Source organism: Hemitrygon akajei, chromosome 26, assembly GCF_048418815.1.
Source record: "Hemitrygon akajei chromosome 26, sHemAka1.3, whole genome shotgun sequence".
Classification (NCBI taxonomy): domain Eukaryota; kingdom Metazoa; phylum Chordata; class Chondrichthyes; order Myliobatiformes; family Dasyatidae; genus Hemitrygon; species Hemitrygon akajei.
The window spans coordinates 22,467,643-22,488,697 of NC_133149.1; the positions used below are offsets into that span (position 1 = coordinate 22,467,643).

The following is a 21,055-nucleotide window of genomic DNA, read 5'->3' on the forward strand; positions in this document are numbered from 1 at the left end:
GTATAGTTGCTAATTCTGGTTGGACTTGTACTTCAATGTTTTGGTACTTGACCTTCAGTCACTCTTGCGTTATTGGTTGCCTGGCATGTCCATCATCACAGTGCATGCCTTCCACTTTTATTTTCTTCCCTTGTTAATGTTTTCATAATTAAGGAACAAAATTCTTTAAGGAAGATGATGAAACACTTTTAAAAAGAAAATATTCTTTGATTCTAACTTGTTAATCTTTAATTCCTGGATACTATAGGACAGATACAGAGTGTTGGCAACCCTAGTTAGAGCTGAACATAGTTGAAGGTGATAGTGATAAAACCTGATTGACAGTGTGATTTGAATGAAAAAAAGACCAGTACAGGTATGTTGGATTTGGAAGTTCTCAACTGCCGTTGTTTTCTTATTAATCATATTCATATGACCTAATTCTGATTTGTGTGAGGAGGATTACTAAGATCTTGCACCATTTGGATAGCCCGTTGAAAGCTTGTAATGAAATTGATTCTAGTGCATATTGCATGTCCTGGAGATGGCTGAGAATGTTCTCTAGGTTGGTGTATGATGTAGGCAAAGAAAATTAGTTCCTGCACTGATGGTGTGAGGCACTTGGTCAGTAGCTAGTTACCTGCACACGATTGGAGGGGAGCAGACCAAGTGATTGTAACAATCAAAGTTCCCTCTGAATTTAATTTAGAGCAGCATGGACTGATCATTGCACTGAGCAGGAAATTTTTACACAGCCTGAGAACTGCGCGGTACTTAAAATTTTTTTTTTGTAATATGCACATCAAACAAACAAACCATGTTTCATGACACAATTATATGATGTCAGGTAGTCAAAACAACTGACAAGCATAATGGCAAAAGTAAAATATTTTGACTGGATGGCTTCGGCGTTCAGTGGGCTGGTATCAATGGAAGTGTACCAGTTCATAGAAATGGAGGGAGTTCGGATGGAAAAACTTCATAAGATATTTTATTACACCCTCTCAGAAATCCCATTATGATAGTAACCTCCCTGTTTGCTGGAGAAATTGTGGAAATCGAAATGCAAACTATTATCATATTTTCTGGGAATGCCCCGATATCAAAGACTATTGAAGTGGGATACACAATGCCCTACAAGACATCTTTAAATGTGAAATACCCTTAGAAAGTAAGACCATATATTTTGGGTATATACCTCAAGAATGGTTGAAAAGAGATAAATATTTAATGAATATACTACTGGTTGCTGGTAAAAAGACTCTTACTAGGAAATGATTATCACAGGAGAGCCCAACCTTAAATGCATGGATGGAAATTACAATGGACATTTACAAAATGGAGAAGATAACAGCATCTGTTAATCATAAGTTGGAACAATTTGATTCATACTGGGAAAAGTGGTTTAACTACATAACACCTCATAGGCCTGATTTTATTCTCACAAATCAATGAATATGTTGTTTAAAAAAAAGATCACTCCCTACTTCTCCATAGTTTTCTCCTTTCGCTTGTTCTTTCTTTCCTCTCTTTTCTATAAGTGTATACCCCAGATAAATATTATGTGGAGATTTGTGGCATATATGACTATATGATATATATGTACAATGTCTGAAATACATCTTATGGAAATGTTTGATGGTGAACTTCAATAAAAAATAAATTACAAGAACAACAATGAGCTACCAATGTCCATTCTGTGTTTATTGTTACAATTCGTAACAAATGTTGTAACTTGCAACATTGACAATGTAAATAGGTTGAAGCTCTAAATGTTTCAAAATAAAGGCTGTGGTATGTTTATCATTTAGAAAATTTATGGATTATATTTATTAACACATAATTACAGGGTATTTCACAATTATATTAACATAGATTTTAAATTTATGTTAGCATAATTTCAAAATTATATTAGCATGATTTCAAAATTATTAGCATAATTTCAAAAATACATTAACATAATTTCAAAATTATATTAACATTATATAAAAGAAAATTCCAGTTGTGCAGCAACAAAGGCTATGTGTGTGGGAGTACTTCAGTTACTGCACGGTCATGCATCCAGGCAGGTTAGAGGGAACACTAGTTACAACTGGGAAAAAAATAGATTTTGTATTTATGAAACAAGGCTACTTATCTTTCTGGTGACCTTCCTACTTTTTGGTTATAAGAAATGCTATAGCTGGACTTCTTTATTCAAAAGAAAAGCATATAATTACTTTTTTTAGCAACACACAAAACGCTGGAGGAACCCAGCAGGCCAGGCAGCATTGATGGAAAAAAGTACAGTCGATGCTTCAGGCCGAAACCCCCCCCAGCAGGGCACAAAGCGTCGACTGTACTTTTCTCCATGGGTGCTGCCTGGCCTGATGAGTTCCTCCGGCGTTTTGTTTATGTTGGTTAGATTTCCAGCATCTGCAGATTTTCTCTTTGTTTGTGATTTAATTATTTTTTTAATTCCTTAAGCCAGTTTGAGGATCCTTGAAGTGTAATATTTCCAATGAAGCAACAGAAAGACATGAAAATGCAAATAATCAGCAGGTAACTATAACTGAATCTGTTGGGACCATTACAACTGAGATACTGCTGTGAGGATAATTTATCAAAGTAAGGTCAGACACTGCAGATGATAGCACCTTTGCTTCAGTGGTAATTGGAGAAGTAATTGATATGAGACTGCTGTCAACGAAGAAGCTTTGGCCAATCAGTTTTGGTACCAGGCAGGAGACCAGAAGCAGTACAGGTGCCGATAATCACCATTACTTCGAGTGACAGGTTAACTGTAGGTATGGTCAGGGTCAGTTCAGCAGCCAGCAAGTGTATCACTACTTCCTGAGTAACCATCACAGGATCATGGCATTACTGCTGTATTACAGACAGACATAGCAAAAGCAAGAAGTCAAAGAAATCGGATTGGGAGTTCTTGGGTTAGGTAGCAGGGTCTGTTGACTCTGAGTCAGAAAGTTAAACACTCCAATTTCTGCTCATTGACATTGAAATACAATGTAGTACTAAATCATGCTCATTCAAGAAGTGTTGTCTGTAAGAATATAAGATGTAGGTGCAGAATTAGGCCATTTGTCCCATCAATTCAGCTCTGCAGTTCAATAATGGTTGATTTATTTTCCCTCTCAACCCCATTCTCTTGCCTTCTCTCAGTAACCTATGACACCCTTACTAATCAGAAATCTATCAACCCAATAACTTGACCGCCACAGTTGTCTGTGGCAATGCATTCCACAGATTCACTGTCCTTTGGCTAAAGAACTTCCTCCTCATCTCTGGTCCTAAATTTTCCCATGATTGGAAGTATCCACTCCACGTCCACTCTATCCAGGCCTTTCGATATTTGATAGATTTCAATGAGAACCCCCTCATTCTTTTAAACTCCAGTGAGTACAGGCCCAGAGTCGACAAATGCTCCTCATACGTTAACTCTTTCATTGCCAACTCATTCTTGTAAATCTCCCCTGGACCCTCTCCAATGTTGGCATATCCTTGTCTTCAAAAATGACCATATGATTTTGATAACACAAGTGAATCTGCAGATACTGGAAATAAATAAAAACACAAAAACACAAAAAACCCTTCATCAAGGGTTTCGGCCCGAAACGTCGTCACTACCTCCTCCCATAGATGCTGTCTGGCCTGCTGAGTTCTGCCAGCATTTTGTGTTTTTATATGATTTTGATATACCAGTTAATATTTATTACAAAAGCTAATTCTCTGGTAGATGTCATACCACTGTGTACAGGTTGACCATTGGCCTATATTACTAGACCAGCCATTGGCACATGCTGCCACAGTCACTGCTGCTTCATTGTTTTTCCTGATGGCAGGCTGTCGGTCACTGAATATTAACCTTCTACACTTTCTCTAGTAAAACTGGTCTCTTACTGCATTGTGGGCAGCTGGAATCTATGAGGCTTTTCATTGGTGGGCAAATTCAGCTGCTGGTGATCTAGACTGCTTTGAGATTCTTTTAATGAGGCTGCACCACTGAATGGCCATATTCGTCTGTTTGAGAAACTAACCCTAAGACGGAAAAGAGGCCTCTGATTCATTCTGTTTCTTGAACTGAGGGGAGGAGGAGGGTTGCTGGTTACAGAGAAACAGCTGCAGCTATAGCTACAGCTGAGAAAAGCCTGCTGCAGGCCATCCCTGAGTTAAGTTTTCACTACCTGTGCATACCTGTGTTTGTGCATATGACAATAAACTCGCCTTTGAGTTTTAACTTTGAGAACAAGTTCCTATCAGATTATTAAATTCAAAAGTCTGACTTACTTACATACATTCATTCCTAGAATGGTAGCACTGGTTTTCTCTGTTGGTAGAATCTCAGATGGTGAAAAGGAGATGTACAGGAACGAGATAGATCAGCTGGTTGAGTGGTGTCGCAACAAGAACCTTGCGTTCAATATCAGTGAGACCAAAGAATTGATTGTTGTCTTCAGGAAGAGGAAGTCTGGGGAACACACGCCAGTCCTTATTGAGGGGTCAGTAGAGGAAAGAAGGCACAACAGCAACTATATTTCATTAGGAGTTTGAGGAGATTTGGTATGTCACCAAATACTCTAGCAAATTTCTACTGATGTACCATGATGAATATTCTAACTGGTTGCATCACCATCTGGTATGGAGGGGCCACTGCACAGGATTGGAAAAATCTGCAGGGGGTTGTAAACTCTGCCAGCTCCATCATGGGCACTAGCCTTCCAAACATGAAGGACATCTTCAAAGGGCAATGCCTCAAAAAGGCAGCAACCATCATTAAGGACCTCCCATCACCCAGGACATGCCCTCTTCCCATTGCTACCATCAGAGAGGGGGCCAAGGAGCCTGAAGACCCACACTCAATGTTTTAGGAACAGCTTTTCCCCCTCCACGATCAGATTTCTGAATGGAAAATAAACCCGTGTGCTCTACCTTACTTTGCTCTCATTTTGCACTACTTATTTATTTTTTTATATTTATTTCTTGTTATAATTTCCAGTGTGTTTTATGTACTGCACTGTACTGCTGCCGGGAAACAACACATTGCATGACAGTGATAATCAACCTGATTCTGATTCTGAAAGTCATAGGAAGGTTGTTTTGTTGCTGGATACAGGAATCAGGCATGAAACTCTTCATATGCAACAATGCAACAAGTGTGATACAGGATTCTCGAGAGCGAGGAACTCTTTATTACCATCACTGAGGTTTGCTGACTAGTGTGGTTTGTAGTTAAAAAAACAGGAGAGCAGCAGGTCAGATGTTTATTGATTAGCATGTGTATCAGAATGACAGAAAGCTGTAAGTGGAGTTCTAGAAGTGCAGTTTTGTTTCCTGTGAATTCATCTCCCTGCCTGAACCTGCTTTCATGTGTAAGTGGGACAAGACAATCCTGCAGCAAAATAATCCACCAAGTGCCAACCAGGGAGCATAAGTATAAATGGTAAATGTTTTTAGAAGGGCATAATGAAGAATGGTTTGACTGAAATACTGAAAAATATTAGGTGTAAACTGCAAAGTAAAACATCATCCAAAAAATTATGAGGCTTCAATATATAGTGTGCGATTTAATGAATGAGTTGGGTAATTTAGCTCATCCAAGCTGGGCCTTGATCCTTCAGTTTCTTAACTGAAACAAAATTGCTTGTTTATTGGGGTTGGGGCTGTGTCACAGACCTCCTCTACCTCCTTTGATAAATATGTATCAGGGTCTTTAAATCAGTGTAGTAACAGAGAGAATTCTGGATAGTTGGTCTGGAGATATGTGTTTGAGTTCCAACATAGCAACTAGGAAATTTAAATTGAAATAATTAAATAAGCCGGGAATGAAACAAAGGCTAATTTTGGTAAAATCAATTATGAAAGTGCAGTCATGGTTAAAAGCTCACCTGGTTCATTACTCTTGTAAGATTCTCGTAAATATTTACAGATGTATTGTGAAGAACATTCTAACTGTTTGCATCACCGTCTGGTATGGAGGGGCCACTGCACAGGATTGGAAAAAGCTGCAGAAGTTTATGAACTCAGCCAGCCCCATCTTGGGTTCTAGCCTCCCCAGCATCCAGGACAGTTTCAAAAGGCGATGCCTCAAAAAGGCAGCATCTGCCATTAAGGACCCCCATCGTCCAGAACATGCCCTCTTCTCATTGCTGTCATAAAGGGGATGGTACAGGACACACACTTAATATTTTAGGAACAGCTTCTTCCCCTCTTCCATTAGATTTCTGAATGGGCAATCAACTCATGATCACTACCTTACTATTTTATTCTCTTTTTGCACTACTTATTTAAGTTACTATATATATATATATATATATATATATATATTTGTAATTTATAGTTATTTTTATTATGTATTGCACTGTACTGATGCCACAAAACAGCAAGTTTCATGATGTACAGTATGCCAGTGATGTTAAAACTGATTCTGAAACTATTCTTCAAGGAAGGAAATCTCCAGACTTCAGAGCCACCGGTGTGGCTCACGCTCTGAACTGAGAATGCAGATAGCGATGGACACTAAATTCTGGCATTGCCCATGAGTTCCAGGTCCAGTGAATGAGAGAAATGTAAATGGAGATACAGCTAATAATACCCTTGGAGCTAATTAGCTTCTGCACCTTTTGTAATTTAGCACACAACTGTGTGGTATCGGGGTCTAAACAGAGGAAGATTCAACTCTGCATTAATTTTCTTGAAAAGCTAATTTCAAAATGAGAAAAATATTTTAAAATGGATTTTCAATGTTCTTTTGTACTGGCTTTCTTTTAACTGTATGTTCTGACAAGCTCTGTCCAATTACCCTATCTAATTTATGTTGTGCACTAGTTGCTATTTTTTGCAGTTCTCTCATAGGGGAAGTGCTGTGCACCCCCCCCCCCCCCCCAGAAACCTTTAACTTAATAACAAAATTGTCACCACTGAGTTGAAAGGTTGATCTTGATCATTTCACTGGGTACTATTTGTGCTGGCAATTCACTGAGGACCCAGGTTATTGTTAAACTACCTTTCAGCCGGAGCATTAAATTGAGGCCTCATTCTTCCTGTACATATATGGCAATTTTAAGTGTATATATATATATATATATATAAACAAGAAGAATGAATCTTATACTATATGTAAGATTCTGCAGCACTGTTACAGCAGAGCTCTCCCTGTTGTCCTGGCAAAAGTTTATTGTGCAGCCTCCATCGTCAGGCCATCTGTTTCTTTGTAGAATGTGGGAACCAGCATTTCATGCATTACATCAGTGGATACATTTCAAAATGCTCTTCGCTCTCTGGGATGGTTCATTATTGCCTCTTCTCCAAATGAGTTGCTATTGAAGCCTTTCTTCCACAAGTGTGAAGCAGTGACATGAGCCCTGACATCCTATTCTGTATTTTGAGTTCTTCAAGTTGCGGGATGGTGTTACTAAATAATGGAACACATAACAGCCATGCAATTATCAAACCTTCACAGGCTTGACCGGTAACACCAATTGCTGTGATATTTTGTTCCTATAGCAATTGTCTCTGGGTAAAAATAAGAATAGGATGGTGTCCTGTCCAGTCCTGATGAAGGGTCTCAGCCTGAAACATAGACTGTGTATTTCCCTCCAGTCCCAGCCTGGCCCACTGAGCTTCTCCAACATTTTGTGTGTGTTGCTCAGATTTCCAGCATCTGCAGAATCTTGTGTCTGGGATTATAATATTTCCAGGTTTTCTTTGTTGAGCAAAGGGCCATGATGTCTGGAACACAATCCCAGGAATTTGCACAAACCCTTTCAACCCATTTAGATGGTTCAAGTGAATGTCTTGCTTTGATATATGGACTAAAAGTGAAACGTTTTAACATGCTTCACTCTCTGCTGTGGTGCTGGACTTTGGATATTCCTCTGTGCAGCTTTTGGGGTGACAATTTTCAGTACGTAGAACAAAATAGAGACAACTCTATAGTACAACCTCTTCCATTTCCCCATTGGGCAGAAAGGTGTAGAATGGAGAAGTTAAATTTAAATAATATGCATGGCTCCAATTAGCTTTGTACACCCAAATGCAATAAATGTACAGGAAAGACAGAATTTTTTATTAAAATATTTTAGCCCAACTCCCTCAATGAAGCCATGGGTTTGATTTAAATTTAGTAGTTTTTGCACTTGGTTCCCTAACAGCTTCCCACTAGAAGCATCTGGTTCTAGCCTTGGAGTATTGCTTGTAGGAGCTAAATCATTATGAGATTACCGGTAGTCATTTATTTCTGCTCTGATTTACATGGATTAACTCAGCCTCTGTTCAGCAATCCCATGATCCCAAGTCTAATGCAGCAGTCTCTTGTGTTCCCCCATATCAAATTCTCCTGGCGAATCCAAAAACAACCGTCAGTTTTCCTTCATATTTTTCATTCTAGATGCAGGTTTTATGGAAATGGGTCACAAAGTTGCAGGGTTTAAAACCATTAAAAAAAAAATTATCCTCCCAGCCCCAAGTCCAAGGATGGTTGATGTCTTTGAGAAACCAAGTACCTCAGGCACAGAAATTTCGAATTGAAAATGTTGTAATTAGGCTAGGTAGCTAAAGTGGAATAAGCAAAACAATGAATATTTCAATTAAAAGCCCATTTGGCAAAGGCAATGTACGTTGGGGAAGGGATGATGTGGAAGAGAAGGCCTGTGATTATGTAGGAGCAATTAAAAAGATGCTGGTATAATGATGTGGAGCTAGTATTGTGATAGGTAAAGATACAAGACAATACAGACAATACAGGAGGAGCTGTAAATAGTAACATGGATTAATTACCAGCACCTGTTGCCCAAAGAAATGAGAATAGCGGCTAATGACAAACTCAGGATTGAGTCTAAAAGACTGAAGTGCCTAATGTTAATATTCTGTTTGCATATTGATTTCAAAAATAGCTTTGTATCAAATATATTCCACGGAATAAATATTTTGGGCTTCATCATTGGTCTTCATTTCAGTGGTTTGCTTGAAGATTCAGGATTTAACAAGTACACTATTCACTTCAAAGCCGTGTATGTTATATTTAAGAATTATGAGACACAACAGCTTTCTAAAGGAATTATTAATTTCCAAGGAGCTGAAGTTGACTGGTTCATTTGTTTTGATTGAATTCTATAATTCTGGTTCATGTATTCTACCTTTTGCCTATGGCTGTTGCTTTGATGTATGAGTTCTTTAAACAAACCATTCAGCTTGCACAAAGTGTTTAACTATTCAAATGAAATGGAATGCGTGTGGATCATCATTTGCCAGTGAAGTGACTTGCCTCAATGGATCGTTTGTTAGACCTGGTCGACAGTAATGCTAGTGCTACTGTTGATGGATTCCATCTCCACCAGTGCCACTGGGTCCTGCTGCTCTTCCTCCACTGCACCCCACCTTTCGCTTGCCTCTCATGCCAACCCCCATCTCTCGTCCTCCTCTTACTCTTCTGAACCCTCATTTTCCCATCTCCTCACCTCCCCGAGCCTTCTGCTCTACTGTACTCCTTCGATCCCACACGAGAACCCAGCTTTAACCCTGGCAGTGTCGTCACCATTCCTTCTCTTGAGGCAGTACAGTCTGACGTCCGCATATGCTTCACCTTAGTCCCTGCACCCTCACCTCAATATGTTTCAAGCCTGCCATGGTGTTGACTCTTCGATGCAGTAAGTAAAAACTAGCTCGGATTCTAATGAGATGTTCCTCATAGAGTACGATTCCTTGGTTTAATTTGGTTAATTCAGGCAATGGACAAAGACTCCTTGAATAGTCTATCTGGGGAGAAAATTGGGCATAAGAGAACGACATGGTCGTTTCTTCATTCTGTTAATCAACTATTTAGTAGCCTCCAAAGAAAATATCTCTGGAGACAAGTCTTGCCACTTTTATATGGACATTGGAAATTTTCCAGTGTGTTGCTGCTGGAGTTTTTTTTTTGTTTGCCTGAATAAACAGAAATAGAAGCTTGCAGTCGAAGTCCAACTGACACTCAGTCTTCCCAAATGGATTTGGCTCAAATTTTTTGCAGATCAAATATTTCTAGTTTTACAATCAATGCAAATCATAAAGCAATAAATGCTGATAATTTGAAATAAAAGAGCAAGTGCTGTAAAAACTCAGTAGGTCAGACAACGTCGATGGAAATTAAATTTGCGTTCATGTTTCAGGTTCTATAAGAACCTTTTTTGTTACATTTGGAATGGCTGTTTTTCTTTATTTTTGTTCATTTTTGACCCCACGTTCCTAATAAAGGGAAGATAAGGGACAGTAATTTATCTCTCTTCAGGAATGGAGTATTTGGACATCTGATCATCAGTCATATAAAGGCTCTGATATGGAGAATGGTTCCATGCTTGCGGACTGTTTATTAAAAGGATTTGTTTCCTATGTTACTGCAGTAAAAGTGATCATTGTTTTGAATGTGTAGGATTAGCTGTTTAACATTAACTGCAGAACATTTTTAAGAAGATTTTTAAAAACTCTAATGGTCTTATGTTAGATGTAGCATTTGCACGGGCAGTGACCACCTTCAACAAAAGAGTGTCTAACCACCAGTCCCTGACATTCAGTAACATTACCATTCGTTGCAGCCTCATCCACAATATTCTCGGACTCACTGTTGACCTGTGATCTCTCGCAGGAAGAAGGGCAAAGTTGTTTTTGCAGAATACCTCTGACCCATTTTCAAAGATTCAATATTACACACCGGGTGTGGAAAAATCAAACAAGGCACCAGGTGTTAGAGAACCCTACTATTGACAGCTGCTCACCATCCTGAGTTTTAAATATATCGCCAGCCCTTAATTGAGTTCAATTTAAATGGTGGAACTCTCTGAAATAGTGAAATAGTAACCTTCATCAGAAGGACATGAGTGTGGCTCACAATGATAGATGATAAATCCTGGCCTTGTGGGTATCTGCAGGTGTCTAAAAGTGAAAAACTTGTTAAAATAATGTATTAGTCCTCTGTCCTGCAATGGCTCACACAACATGGTCACCACTGCTTTGACGACACTTCCTAGATTTTTGGGATTTCTGGAAGAATGTCTTGCATACAAAGATGGATTATAGAACTACTGGAATGAAAATACTGTGAGTAAAGAAATGATGGAAAAAACCCATTCAAAGAAAATAATTATTACCAACTGTGACGCTGCACAGTAACTGGATTGTAGGGATATCTCATAGGGATTTATGGATGAACCTTCGGTCAATACTTTCAGTGTTAATGATACAGATCTTCTTTCGTTTGGTAGTAATTCTGTTAAGTGCCTTAGAACATTTTATTAATAGTTCCATACAAAGGCAAATTTTTGTTGTTGATAAATATGTTGGGGTGATGAGCACGGATTTGATTCATGTTCCTGTCTGGACTCTATATTTAAACAGCTGAAAGCAATCTTCATGTGTTAGTTAGGGGCCAAATATTTCTTGAAGACCATTATCTTCTGAGAACTGTATTTAGGGCAAGACCAATATTAAGCATCTTAACACCTTACAATGAGCAGAAATGAAGCCTGTGGTGAGAAAGGATGGTGATTAATGTCTTAGTCTATATCCCTCAGGGTTCATAGCAAGGTCACAAAGCTGTAGCCAATGCAAATAGATCTAGGCTGCTATCACGAGGTTATTCATTCCAACAGGAAGCGTGCCACTTTGTAGTTGCTGAGCCCTCATTGTAGACTATTCAGTTTTCCATACTTGGTTTGTAATATTGAATCTTTGAAAGTGGGTTAGAAGTGTTCGACAAAAATAATTTTAGTTCTGAATATTTCTGCAACTCAGATTATGGTTTAAAAGTTAGCTTTATTTGTCACACAAAACTTAGAACATTATAGCTCAAGTCAGACCCTTTGGCCTATGATGTTGTGCTGATCTTTTAACCTATTCCACGATCAATCTAACCCTTCTCTCCTGATTTTTCTATCATCCATGTACTGTACATTGAGATATCAAACCATCCGGTGAAATGTGTTGGTTTAGCATCAAATCAAATCAGCGAGGATTGTGCTGGGCAGCCCACAAATATCACCATGCTTCTGGCGCCAACATAGCATGCCCACAACTTACTAACCCTTTGAAACGTGAGAGGGAACCGGAGCGCCCGAAGGAAGCCCACATGGTCACGAAGAGAATGTACAAGCTCCTTGCAGGCAGCAGCTGGAATTAAATTATGACCGATGATTGCTGGTGCTGTAAAGTAATGTGCTAACCACTACGTTACCATGCCACCCCTTAACCTGAACACCTTAAAAGATTTCAGTTTTTATTTAAGCCTCAAGTAATTTGATTAAAGTCTAAAATTTTAAAAGGCTGACAAGCTTAGATGAGGTCTAACTACTATATACTCAGCATCGCCTCAGAATAGCAGTTCTCCTGATTGGCAACTATTGTATCACCATAAACATTCACTCTTCCACCAACAATACGCCTCGTCTACAATGTGTACCATCGATTAAATGTATTGCAGTTAATCACCAAGGCTATCCTGATAGAGCCATCTCACTCTCAAAACTGATCTCAAAACATGATCTCATCACAACTGGCAGGTTCCCCTCCAAGTCCAAAGCTTTGGGGAAAAGTATTGCCATTTCTGCTTTAAATCCAAGAATTCCCTACTTTCAGTCTTCGCCAGAAAGACTGCAGTATATTAATGTGATGGCTACCAAATACCTTCTCAAAGGTAGTTGAGAATGGACAAGAAATCCTGAGCTTGCCAGCATTTCCTCCATTCTTAATTGAATAATGAAAGAAAATATTAGACCATTCTGAGATCTCAATGCCATGATCTACCAAATGACCATGAGGTATTTTGTGTACTTGCCTGTGACCAGAATATTGAAATGCTATACATAATCTGTTACATTGGCGTGTAGCTCTTTTGTCTTTGAAGCATGAGCTTGAATCTGTGCTGTGAAAGAAATTTGATGCAGTCTGGGCCTCATTCCCAGTGGGTGTGATGACAGCAAGAAGCTATCTAGAGTTCAATATAATATTGGCACTTCGTGGTTGCCATGGCCACAAAGATGGGAGGTGTGGGAAATGGAATTGTCACTTCAATAAAAGGTGTTGTGAACTTGGAACAGAAATGAAGCTTTACCGTGCATATAAACTGCAATATCCAACCAAGTATATCATTTAAAAACAGCATTGCATGCAAGTATGCATGGTGCCTTGGGATATAAACGTTAAAAATAATCTGCAATAACCAAGTTTCTGTGTAAAAGCCAACATTTTGGAAACTGCTTGAGGCAGGTGGGAGACTGTTGCTTTGGCAGAGCTATCCACACGTTTGCAATATGGACACAAATATTTGGAGGTCATGCAGTGTTTTTAATACTACCTGAAAGCAACTTAATGTCTACCTCCTCTTCTTGCCTGTTGCCCTCTGTAGACTTGCTTGTCAGTTCACGTCTCCATTGTGTGAGATTCCACCAGAGCATATCCAGTCACAGTTGAAAATTAAGAAATGAGGGCATCAGAAGGAATTATTAAGGTCACAGATTGTCTTTCCTTCCAGCTTCCAGAGGAACAGTATCTGGCATCCATTTGGCTTTTGCATGTGATAACATGGTTGAAAACTTGCTCACTCAAAAGTATTGGCTAAAATGAATCCTCCCTTTTAGCTATTGGCTGACCACACCAAAATCTATGCATGTTAAGTTTGGAAAATGGTCTTCCTCTCCTGTTGCTGGATTGGTTGTCATCTAATTGGTTTAGGGAGGCATCTGAGACATTAGAGAATGAACGGATTGTGATCAGGGTGGCTGGTGTATTTTGGACAGAGGGGGTTGGGGAGGCTGACATCATTTTTTTTTAGAAGGACATTATGCCAACCAGCTGAAGGTATAAAGGGTTTGCTTCTCAGACCTCGTGGTGTCTTCATTAACTATGGACTTGCCATTTTGGAGCTGGTCTGGATGGAAGTTTGAGAGACCATGTCATGTGAGGAGTTGGTACAGGAAAAATTGATATGTTTGGACAGGAAACAAGAAAGGCAGGTTGGAAAGGGTTCTGTAAGGTGATGGACATACTGAAGAATGAATCTGTGTACATATGGTTTACCATTTGTCCATTCAGTTTTTGCAAGTAATGGAGCTTGTTAAATTGCTTGTACTGCTAGCTTTAGAGCAGAAACTGTGCAGTATATCAGGCTTGTATATTGAATTTTTTAAAGAAATTTTGAATCTATCTAACATCTTACAAAACCTCTTGACTTGCTAAAGTGTCTGTATTATTTTTAATTATAGTCGTGCAACAAGGAGTGTAATAAACAGTGGGAATAACCAAGGCCTACAAGCAGCAATGCCAGTCGTGTAGGGGCATCAGCACTGGACTCTTAAGGCAAATGGTCCCGGGTTCAGATCTGGCTTTCCATCCATGCTGGGTTGAGTGTTGAGCTCATAACCTGACTTTGTAAAAAACAAATGCTATGGAAATGGCAAAGACTGCTGCCCAATGCACCGCAAAGCATGAAAAGGAACAACACCAACATCATTTCTTGGGCAACGCCAATGGGACCTTGTTTAACACCATTGTATAGCAATTCTAGTGTACCTTGGAGAGGCACAAAAGTGTGGGAAAACAATTGTCATTGTCATTGTCTCAACAACTCAAAGTTCATTGTCACTCAGTAAAGGTTAGTGGGGCCCTTGCAATCATTGGATAAATAAATTATAAGCAGAGGAAGATATGGAGGCCCTAACTTCAGTATTTTAATCCACTCCATCTGTAGCAGGGGTGGGTGGGGAGCAGACGGTGAGGGTCAGGATCTGGTGGCATTTTGGAAGGTGATGTAGTGGGGCTTTGAGTGGCGACCCAAGAAATCAGACAGAAATTGTTTCTCACTCGTAGAGTCAAACATTTTTCAATTGCAAGGTGGAGGAAAATAGAGTATTCTGCCATCAAATGTCCAAGTCTGCAAAATGGATTAACAGCTTTCAACAGCATTGTTTAATGAAGATATCTGCATACTGACTGGCAGTCTGTGTCTAGGTTTGAACTGAAGACGTATAACACCTGGGGGAAAAGAGCAATCATCCCAGACCATAAAGTTCACTATCATGGGTATACATGTTTAACATTTGTAAATTCTAGAGCTTTGTGTTATTTCTGCTGAAGAATTTGGTTCAAAACTACTCAAAGTTGTACCACTCCTCAAGACATTGAGGAGTGGTACAACTTGGGGACAACACTGTGAATAGGGATTTCTGATTATTACTGTGATGTTATGATGTCCACAAATGAGGCTTTTATATGTGAGTTTCAGGCACTTTACAAGGAAAGAAATGGGCTTCCTTTTAACATTCAGCACTGTTACTATGACCAAGTTCTAGATAAGGAATTCAACTGGACTAGCTGTAGTTGTTCTGAGTGTTACCATGACAATGCACAAGTCCGTATTGGGATAGATCAATCCCAATTTGCCTGGTTGGGTGCAACTAACTCAAGGATTTCAACAGTCTGCCTGATTGACACTCCATTCACCAAACTGCCTCTAAAGGTCTGCTAACTTCTAGCATCAAAACCTCATTTCCATTTATAATTTTGGGATCTTCGCTCGTATTTGCATCCACAATTTGGGCAGCTGCTTTTGTATGAATTGGCTGTCATTTGAAATGTCAATAAATGAGCAAGGAAATCACATGAATAAGTTTAGTGAGTTCTGACACTGAAGTCTTAATTTAGAGTTTATGTTAATACAGTGGGTTTCGGTTAATTGGGAAACATCGGAACCAGTACATTTTGGCTCAGTTAAGCGGTTGCCCCAATTAGCTGAAGTTTCATGGAAATAGTTAAAAAAGTATAAAAAAGACAAGCTACCGTTTAACAAGGAGTCCTCATGAAGAGTGTCAGCCCGAAATGTCAACTGTTTTCTATAGATACTGCCTGCCCTCTGAGCTCCTCCAGCATTTTGAGTGTGGCGCTTTGGAATTCCAACACTTGCAGATATTCTCATGTTTGTGAAACTACCATTTAACTGAGTAACAAATTGTGCATTTAAATGAAATACAGAACAAATTAGAATGCTATCAACACTACTACAGTACTTTACAACTGTGAATTAATTCCTAATAGTTATCAACACGGAAATACATCCTGTGTATGCGGGAGCTGGAGTGTTCTTTTGATTAACTGTAAATGAACAAAATCAGTACAGACACCCAGTGTAGATAATGGACTAACTTCATACAATGGTATCGATTATTTCATCCTCCAAATCTTCATTTTCATTGTAACATTCAAGATGATTGTTGATACCTTCAAATTCCTAACTTGTTGAAGTAGTGAAATTGTTTTATTTTCACTCCTGGTCGTTTCTTGCATCTCCAAGCCTGAATGCTTGAAACTGCAGTGAACAAAACAGTTCTGAATTGTCTTATGGCTTATTTATCAGTGACAAAAATCACTGCTTTTTGAACACAAGCACACACAACTGATGCTGTTTAAAAACTCTTCACTGTAAACAGGTGGTGATGTGGATACTATAGAGAGAGTGCAGAGGAGATTTACAAGGATGTTGCCTGGATTGGAGGGCGTATCTTATGAGAATAGGCTGAGTGTACTTGGCCTCTTCTCCTTGGAGTGATGGAGGATCAGCGGTGACTTGATCGAAGTGTATAAGATGATGATAGGCATTGATCGTGTGGATAGCCAGAGACTTTTTCCCAGGGTTGAAATGGCTGAAACGAGACGGCATAGTTTTAAGGTGCTTGGAAATAGGTACTGAGGGGATGTCAGGGGTAAGTGGCGGGTGCGTGGAATGCATTGCTGGCGATGGTGGTGGAAGTGGATACAATAGGGTCTTTTGAGAGCCTCTTAGATAGGTACGTGGAGCTTAGAAAAATAGACGGCTATGCGCTGGGGAAATTCTAGGCAGTCTCTAGAGTAGGTTACATGGTCAGCACAACATTGTGGGCCAAAGGGCCTGTAATATGCTGTAAATTTCTATGTTCTATATTCTATGTTCTAAACATGGTGTAGTGCTTAACTGCCACACAAATGCATGTGACCAACACTAGTTAGAAAATCTTCAGCAACAGTCTCCTGCCCCAGTTAGGTGGTATAGTGTCCCAAATAAACAAAGGGAATCCTGGCTATTTTCTGGATTTGTTTTTGTTCTTTAAGGGATGGTTGTAGAAGCATCGAACACTACAGCACAGAAACAAGCCCTTTGGCCCAACTGGCCCATGCCAAACCATTAATTTACCTAGTACCATTGACCTACACCCATAAAATCATAATTGTCCCAAATAAGTGGCTGATCCGATTAACCGATGGCCCAATTAACTGGAATCCATTGTATTTCCCACTTTGAGTCTATCTGAATGGGCTGTATCAAGTCTTGATCTTCATACCCTTTGTTTAAAAAATTCACTGGGCATCAATGTATTTTGTTCCACTGGCTTTGTCCATGGGCCTTCACCAAATTGAAGTAATTTTGGATAATATTCTGCTCTCTGCTGCTATATTTCAGTTGAAACTCTTGGGTATTCATTTTAATGTACGGACTGCACAATGACATATGCCTTGGTACTATCAGCTATTGATTCTTACAGTGCATTAAACTAGATAAACATTGACCAAACTGAAATGTAAACACTTAATGATGTGAGCGTTTCCCAGTCTAAAGCATGAATTGTAGATTCAGCTATTTCATCTTGGTTTTTCCTTTGTTCTCAGTAGAAAATGTTACAGGTATTCTTCATGTTAGGCAGCACCTGTATAGCAACAAGCAGAAATAATTTGTCAAGTCAATGACACTTGGCCTTGTGTAATCTTTATAATGCAGAAACAGTGCACGTGCATACTTATTTAGGTTGGGATGGCAAGTTACCCACTTTCAAGCATATCGATGAGCCAGTCATTCTAATATTCTCGCTGTTTCATGCACATCTCTCCAACAAATTCTAAAATTACATTTTCAGATATGGAATAATCTTTATACACCTTTGGAATTGGTTACTGCTGTCAGGAAATGTAGAGGAGGCTTTACCCAAGAGCAGGGTGGTGGAGACAATTTAGCAGTAAAACAATATTAATGAACTGTAAAATAACAAGCCATGGGAGGTCACAAAACAAGAGAGAACAGATACTTAACCTGACAAGACAGCAAGGTAACTGAAGGCTAGGGTCAACTGATTGAGGCTGGCTGGTTTGATGAACAAGCAAGGGTTGTGGATGAGAGCTGGGTTTAAATAGGCTGCAGATGATGAGTTGGAAATGAGTGGCAGGTGGCTCCTGTTAGCTGGGTGGAGACTGGAAGGTGTCTGCCTATGCCAGCCTAACAGGACACCCCTCAGCATTTCCCATCAGCCGAGGACTCCATTCCTCCAAGGCCCATTTGATAGCAAGTAGCCCCTGTCTCCGCGGTAGAGGTTGGAGAAGCCCCTGAAGCGCAGTGGCTGTTAGAGGGAGCATAGTCGGGGCTGGTCAATAACGGCCCACCCTTTCTCTGGGTCCATGGTTATGCCTTGGGTAAAAGGACGTAACCTAGAAAGGAAATGACTGGGGTGTGGAACTGGCATTTTTCTAACTTGCAGTACAGTTGGTTTTTAAGGAGACGCTGAAGAAATGAACAGATAACCAGATGTGTTCTTGAGGGTCCTTGGAGAAGATGAGGATGTCGTCGAGACAAATGAACACATACCTGTGTAGCATATCTCAGAAGATCTCATTGATGAAGGCTTGGAAAATGGCTGGACTGTTGGAAAGTCCGAAAGGCATCACTATGTATTCATAGTGGCCAGAGGGTGTTATGAATGAATGTCGTCTTCCACTCATACCCCTGGCAATGAGGATCAGGCTGTACGTGCTCTGTAGATCCAGTTTGGTGCAGATTAGAGTGTTTTGAACACACTCTTCATCAAGGGGATGGAGTAGCAGTTTTTAATGGTGATTTTGTTAAGTCCATGGTGGTCAAAGCAGGGACAGACATTCTCATCTTTCCTTTTGACAAAGAAGAACCCTGCAGTGGCTTGACTGAGATAGTCAAATGAAGCTGTGCTATATCGCTTTGGCAATGTAGTTGTTCATGGCTTTGCTCTCAGGAGAGGAGAGGAGAACAGATGGCCTTGGAGAGGGTTAGTGCCCAGGAGGAGGTGAATCACACAGTGGTGTGGTCTGGGAGGCAGTAGAGTGCTGGCTTCTCTTTTGCTGAAATCAGTGGCTAAGTCATGGTATTCCTGTGGTAGTTTGGTGAGATCGAGGGTTTCCTCCGTCGCCAAGGATCTCTGGTGTGAAGCCAGCTGAGGTTTCAGGCAGGTAGTCCGGCAGGTGGGTCCCCAACTCAGCAGTGAAGTGAGGGTCATGAGTGGAGAGCCAGGGGTGACCCAAGTTGAGAGGAGTGTTGGGTGAGTCGATCAGGAGGAATTGGATGGACACGCGGTGCTCTCAGATGCTCATGTGCACAGGCTCTGTGTGCCCTCTAACCAACCCAGACCCCAGTGAACGTCTGTCAATGGCCACGATGCAGTAGGGATGAGAAGTAGGCTCAGTATGGAGTCCAAGTTACATACACGAAGTCCGGTCCAGAAAGTTGCCTTTCTACTAGATCTTCCTGTGTGTGTAGAGCCGTCAGGGTGTGGGGAGGTCAGAGACAGTGAGTGAATCTCTGGTGCTGGAATGAGGAGCTGGGAAGGGCTTACCAGACAGATGGCTTCTCGTCTCTACCGGGTGGTGCCGTTTCCTGGAAGGAGTGGGCATTTGTTGTGTGGATGATCAGTGGCTCTGCAGTAAGTGCAAAAGTTGCCTCTCCACCAACAATCACACTCTTGGAGCGGGGATTAAGGGAGCTTCCCCTACCCGTATGAGTTCTGGATGTGTTAATGACTGGGTGCTGCATCCTGAAGTGGTTCTGGGAATGGAACTGGGGTTCTGGCTGAAGATCTGGAGGGCTGTTCCATAAGATGATTGTCAATTCGGAAGTCCAAAGTGATGGGGCTTCTCCTGGGTAGACAACTCGTCTTTCAAGCACTCCAAGAGGCCGCAGTGGTAATGGGCCAGTGGCATTTCTGCATTCCCGTCACATTCTGCCACGAGGGTCCTGAATTCCACGGTGTAATCCAGCACCCAGAGTGAGCCTTGATGCAGGCGAAGTGTCCGATCCACTGTCCCCATTCCACTTCCCAAATGGTCAAAAACTGGTGCATCTCAGGGGTGAATTCCTCATATTTATTGTAGATGGTGGTTTCATTAGAGCTCGCCCAGTCAGGAGAGAGATGAGGAGGGTGATCTTGGCTTGATCTGTAGAATACAGAGATGGCTGGAGCTCAAAGTGTGAGACAAACTAGGAGAGAAATTTATGACATTCTGGCTGGACATCTGTTGAAGCATTTCGGCACGGGAATCTGGGACTCTGAGGGAGGAGGTTCACTGGCACGGGGTTGCTCTATAAGACGGAGAGCTGGTTGAGAGTGTCGAACAGAGACCAATGATTTCCTGCTGCTTCAGGATCGTGTGCTGCTGTCAATGGATGCCATCCTTTAGGCGGGTGTACTCTGCTGGGTCAGTCGTTGGTTCACTCATCCTGTCAGATAACGTTGGAGGAGGCTTAACCCAAAAGCAGAGCGGCGACAATTTAGCAGTAAACGACATTTTACTAATAAACTGCAAAATAACAAGCCAGGAGTTGTTTTGCACAGAAAGAAAAACAGTAGAAGCAGATAGAGTAGAAATGCTTGAAAAGCATATACACAGATGCAAGAACAGGCAGAGAGTAGGATATGACCCTGGTGCAGGCATGTGGCTTCCATTGGCATCGTGGTCAGCACAGACATTGTGGGCTGAAGAGTCTATTCCTGTGGTGTACTGTTCAATGTGCCAAGTGCTAAATAAATTTGCATTTGCCTAATGACTGAGATCAGTTAACTCGGTGCAGATAAGAAAAAATGTTCACTGTATAATTCATTTTGCCAGTTTTTTGTGCCTTCTCTGAAAATATACTGGGGAAGGATAAAATTACATTTTCTGCATTTCTGAAGCTGATTTATTTAAGGAGACATTTAACATTTTAAAAATGCAGTCACTTGTAGTCAGACTTCATATGTAAAACCTAAATGAGACTTGCTAAACAGCAAGAAAAGCTCTCTTGGGTACTCGT

General features: G+C 40.5%; 1 protein-coding gene across 3 annotated transcripts in view; it reads left to right on the top strand.

The window, feature by feature from the left end:
* The window catches only part of pknox2 (pbx/knotted 1 homeobox 2), a 474,673-nt gene that overhangs the window by 82,208 nt on the left and 371,410 nt on the right, over positions 1 to 21,055 (top strand). The gene's annotated exons all lie outside the window — the stretch shown is intronic.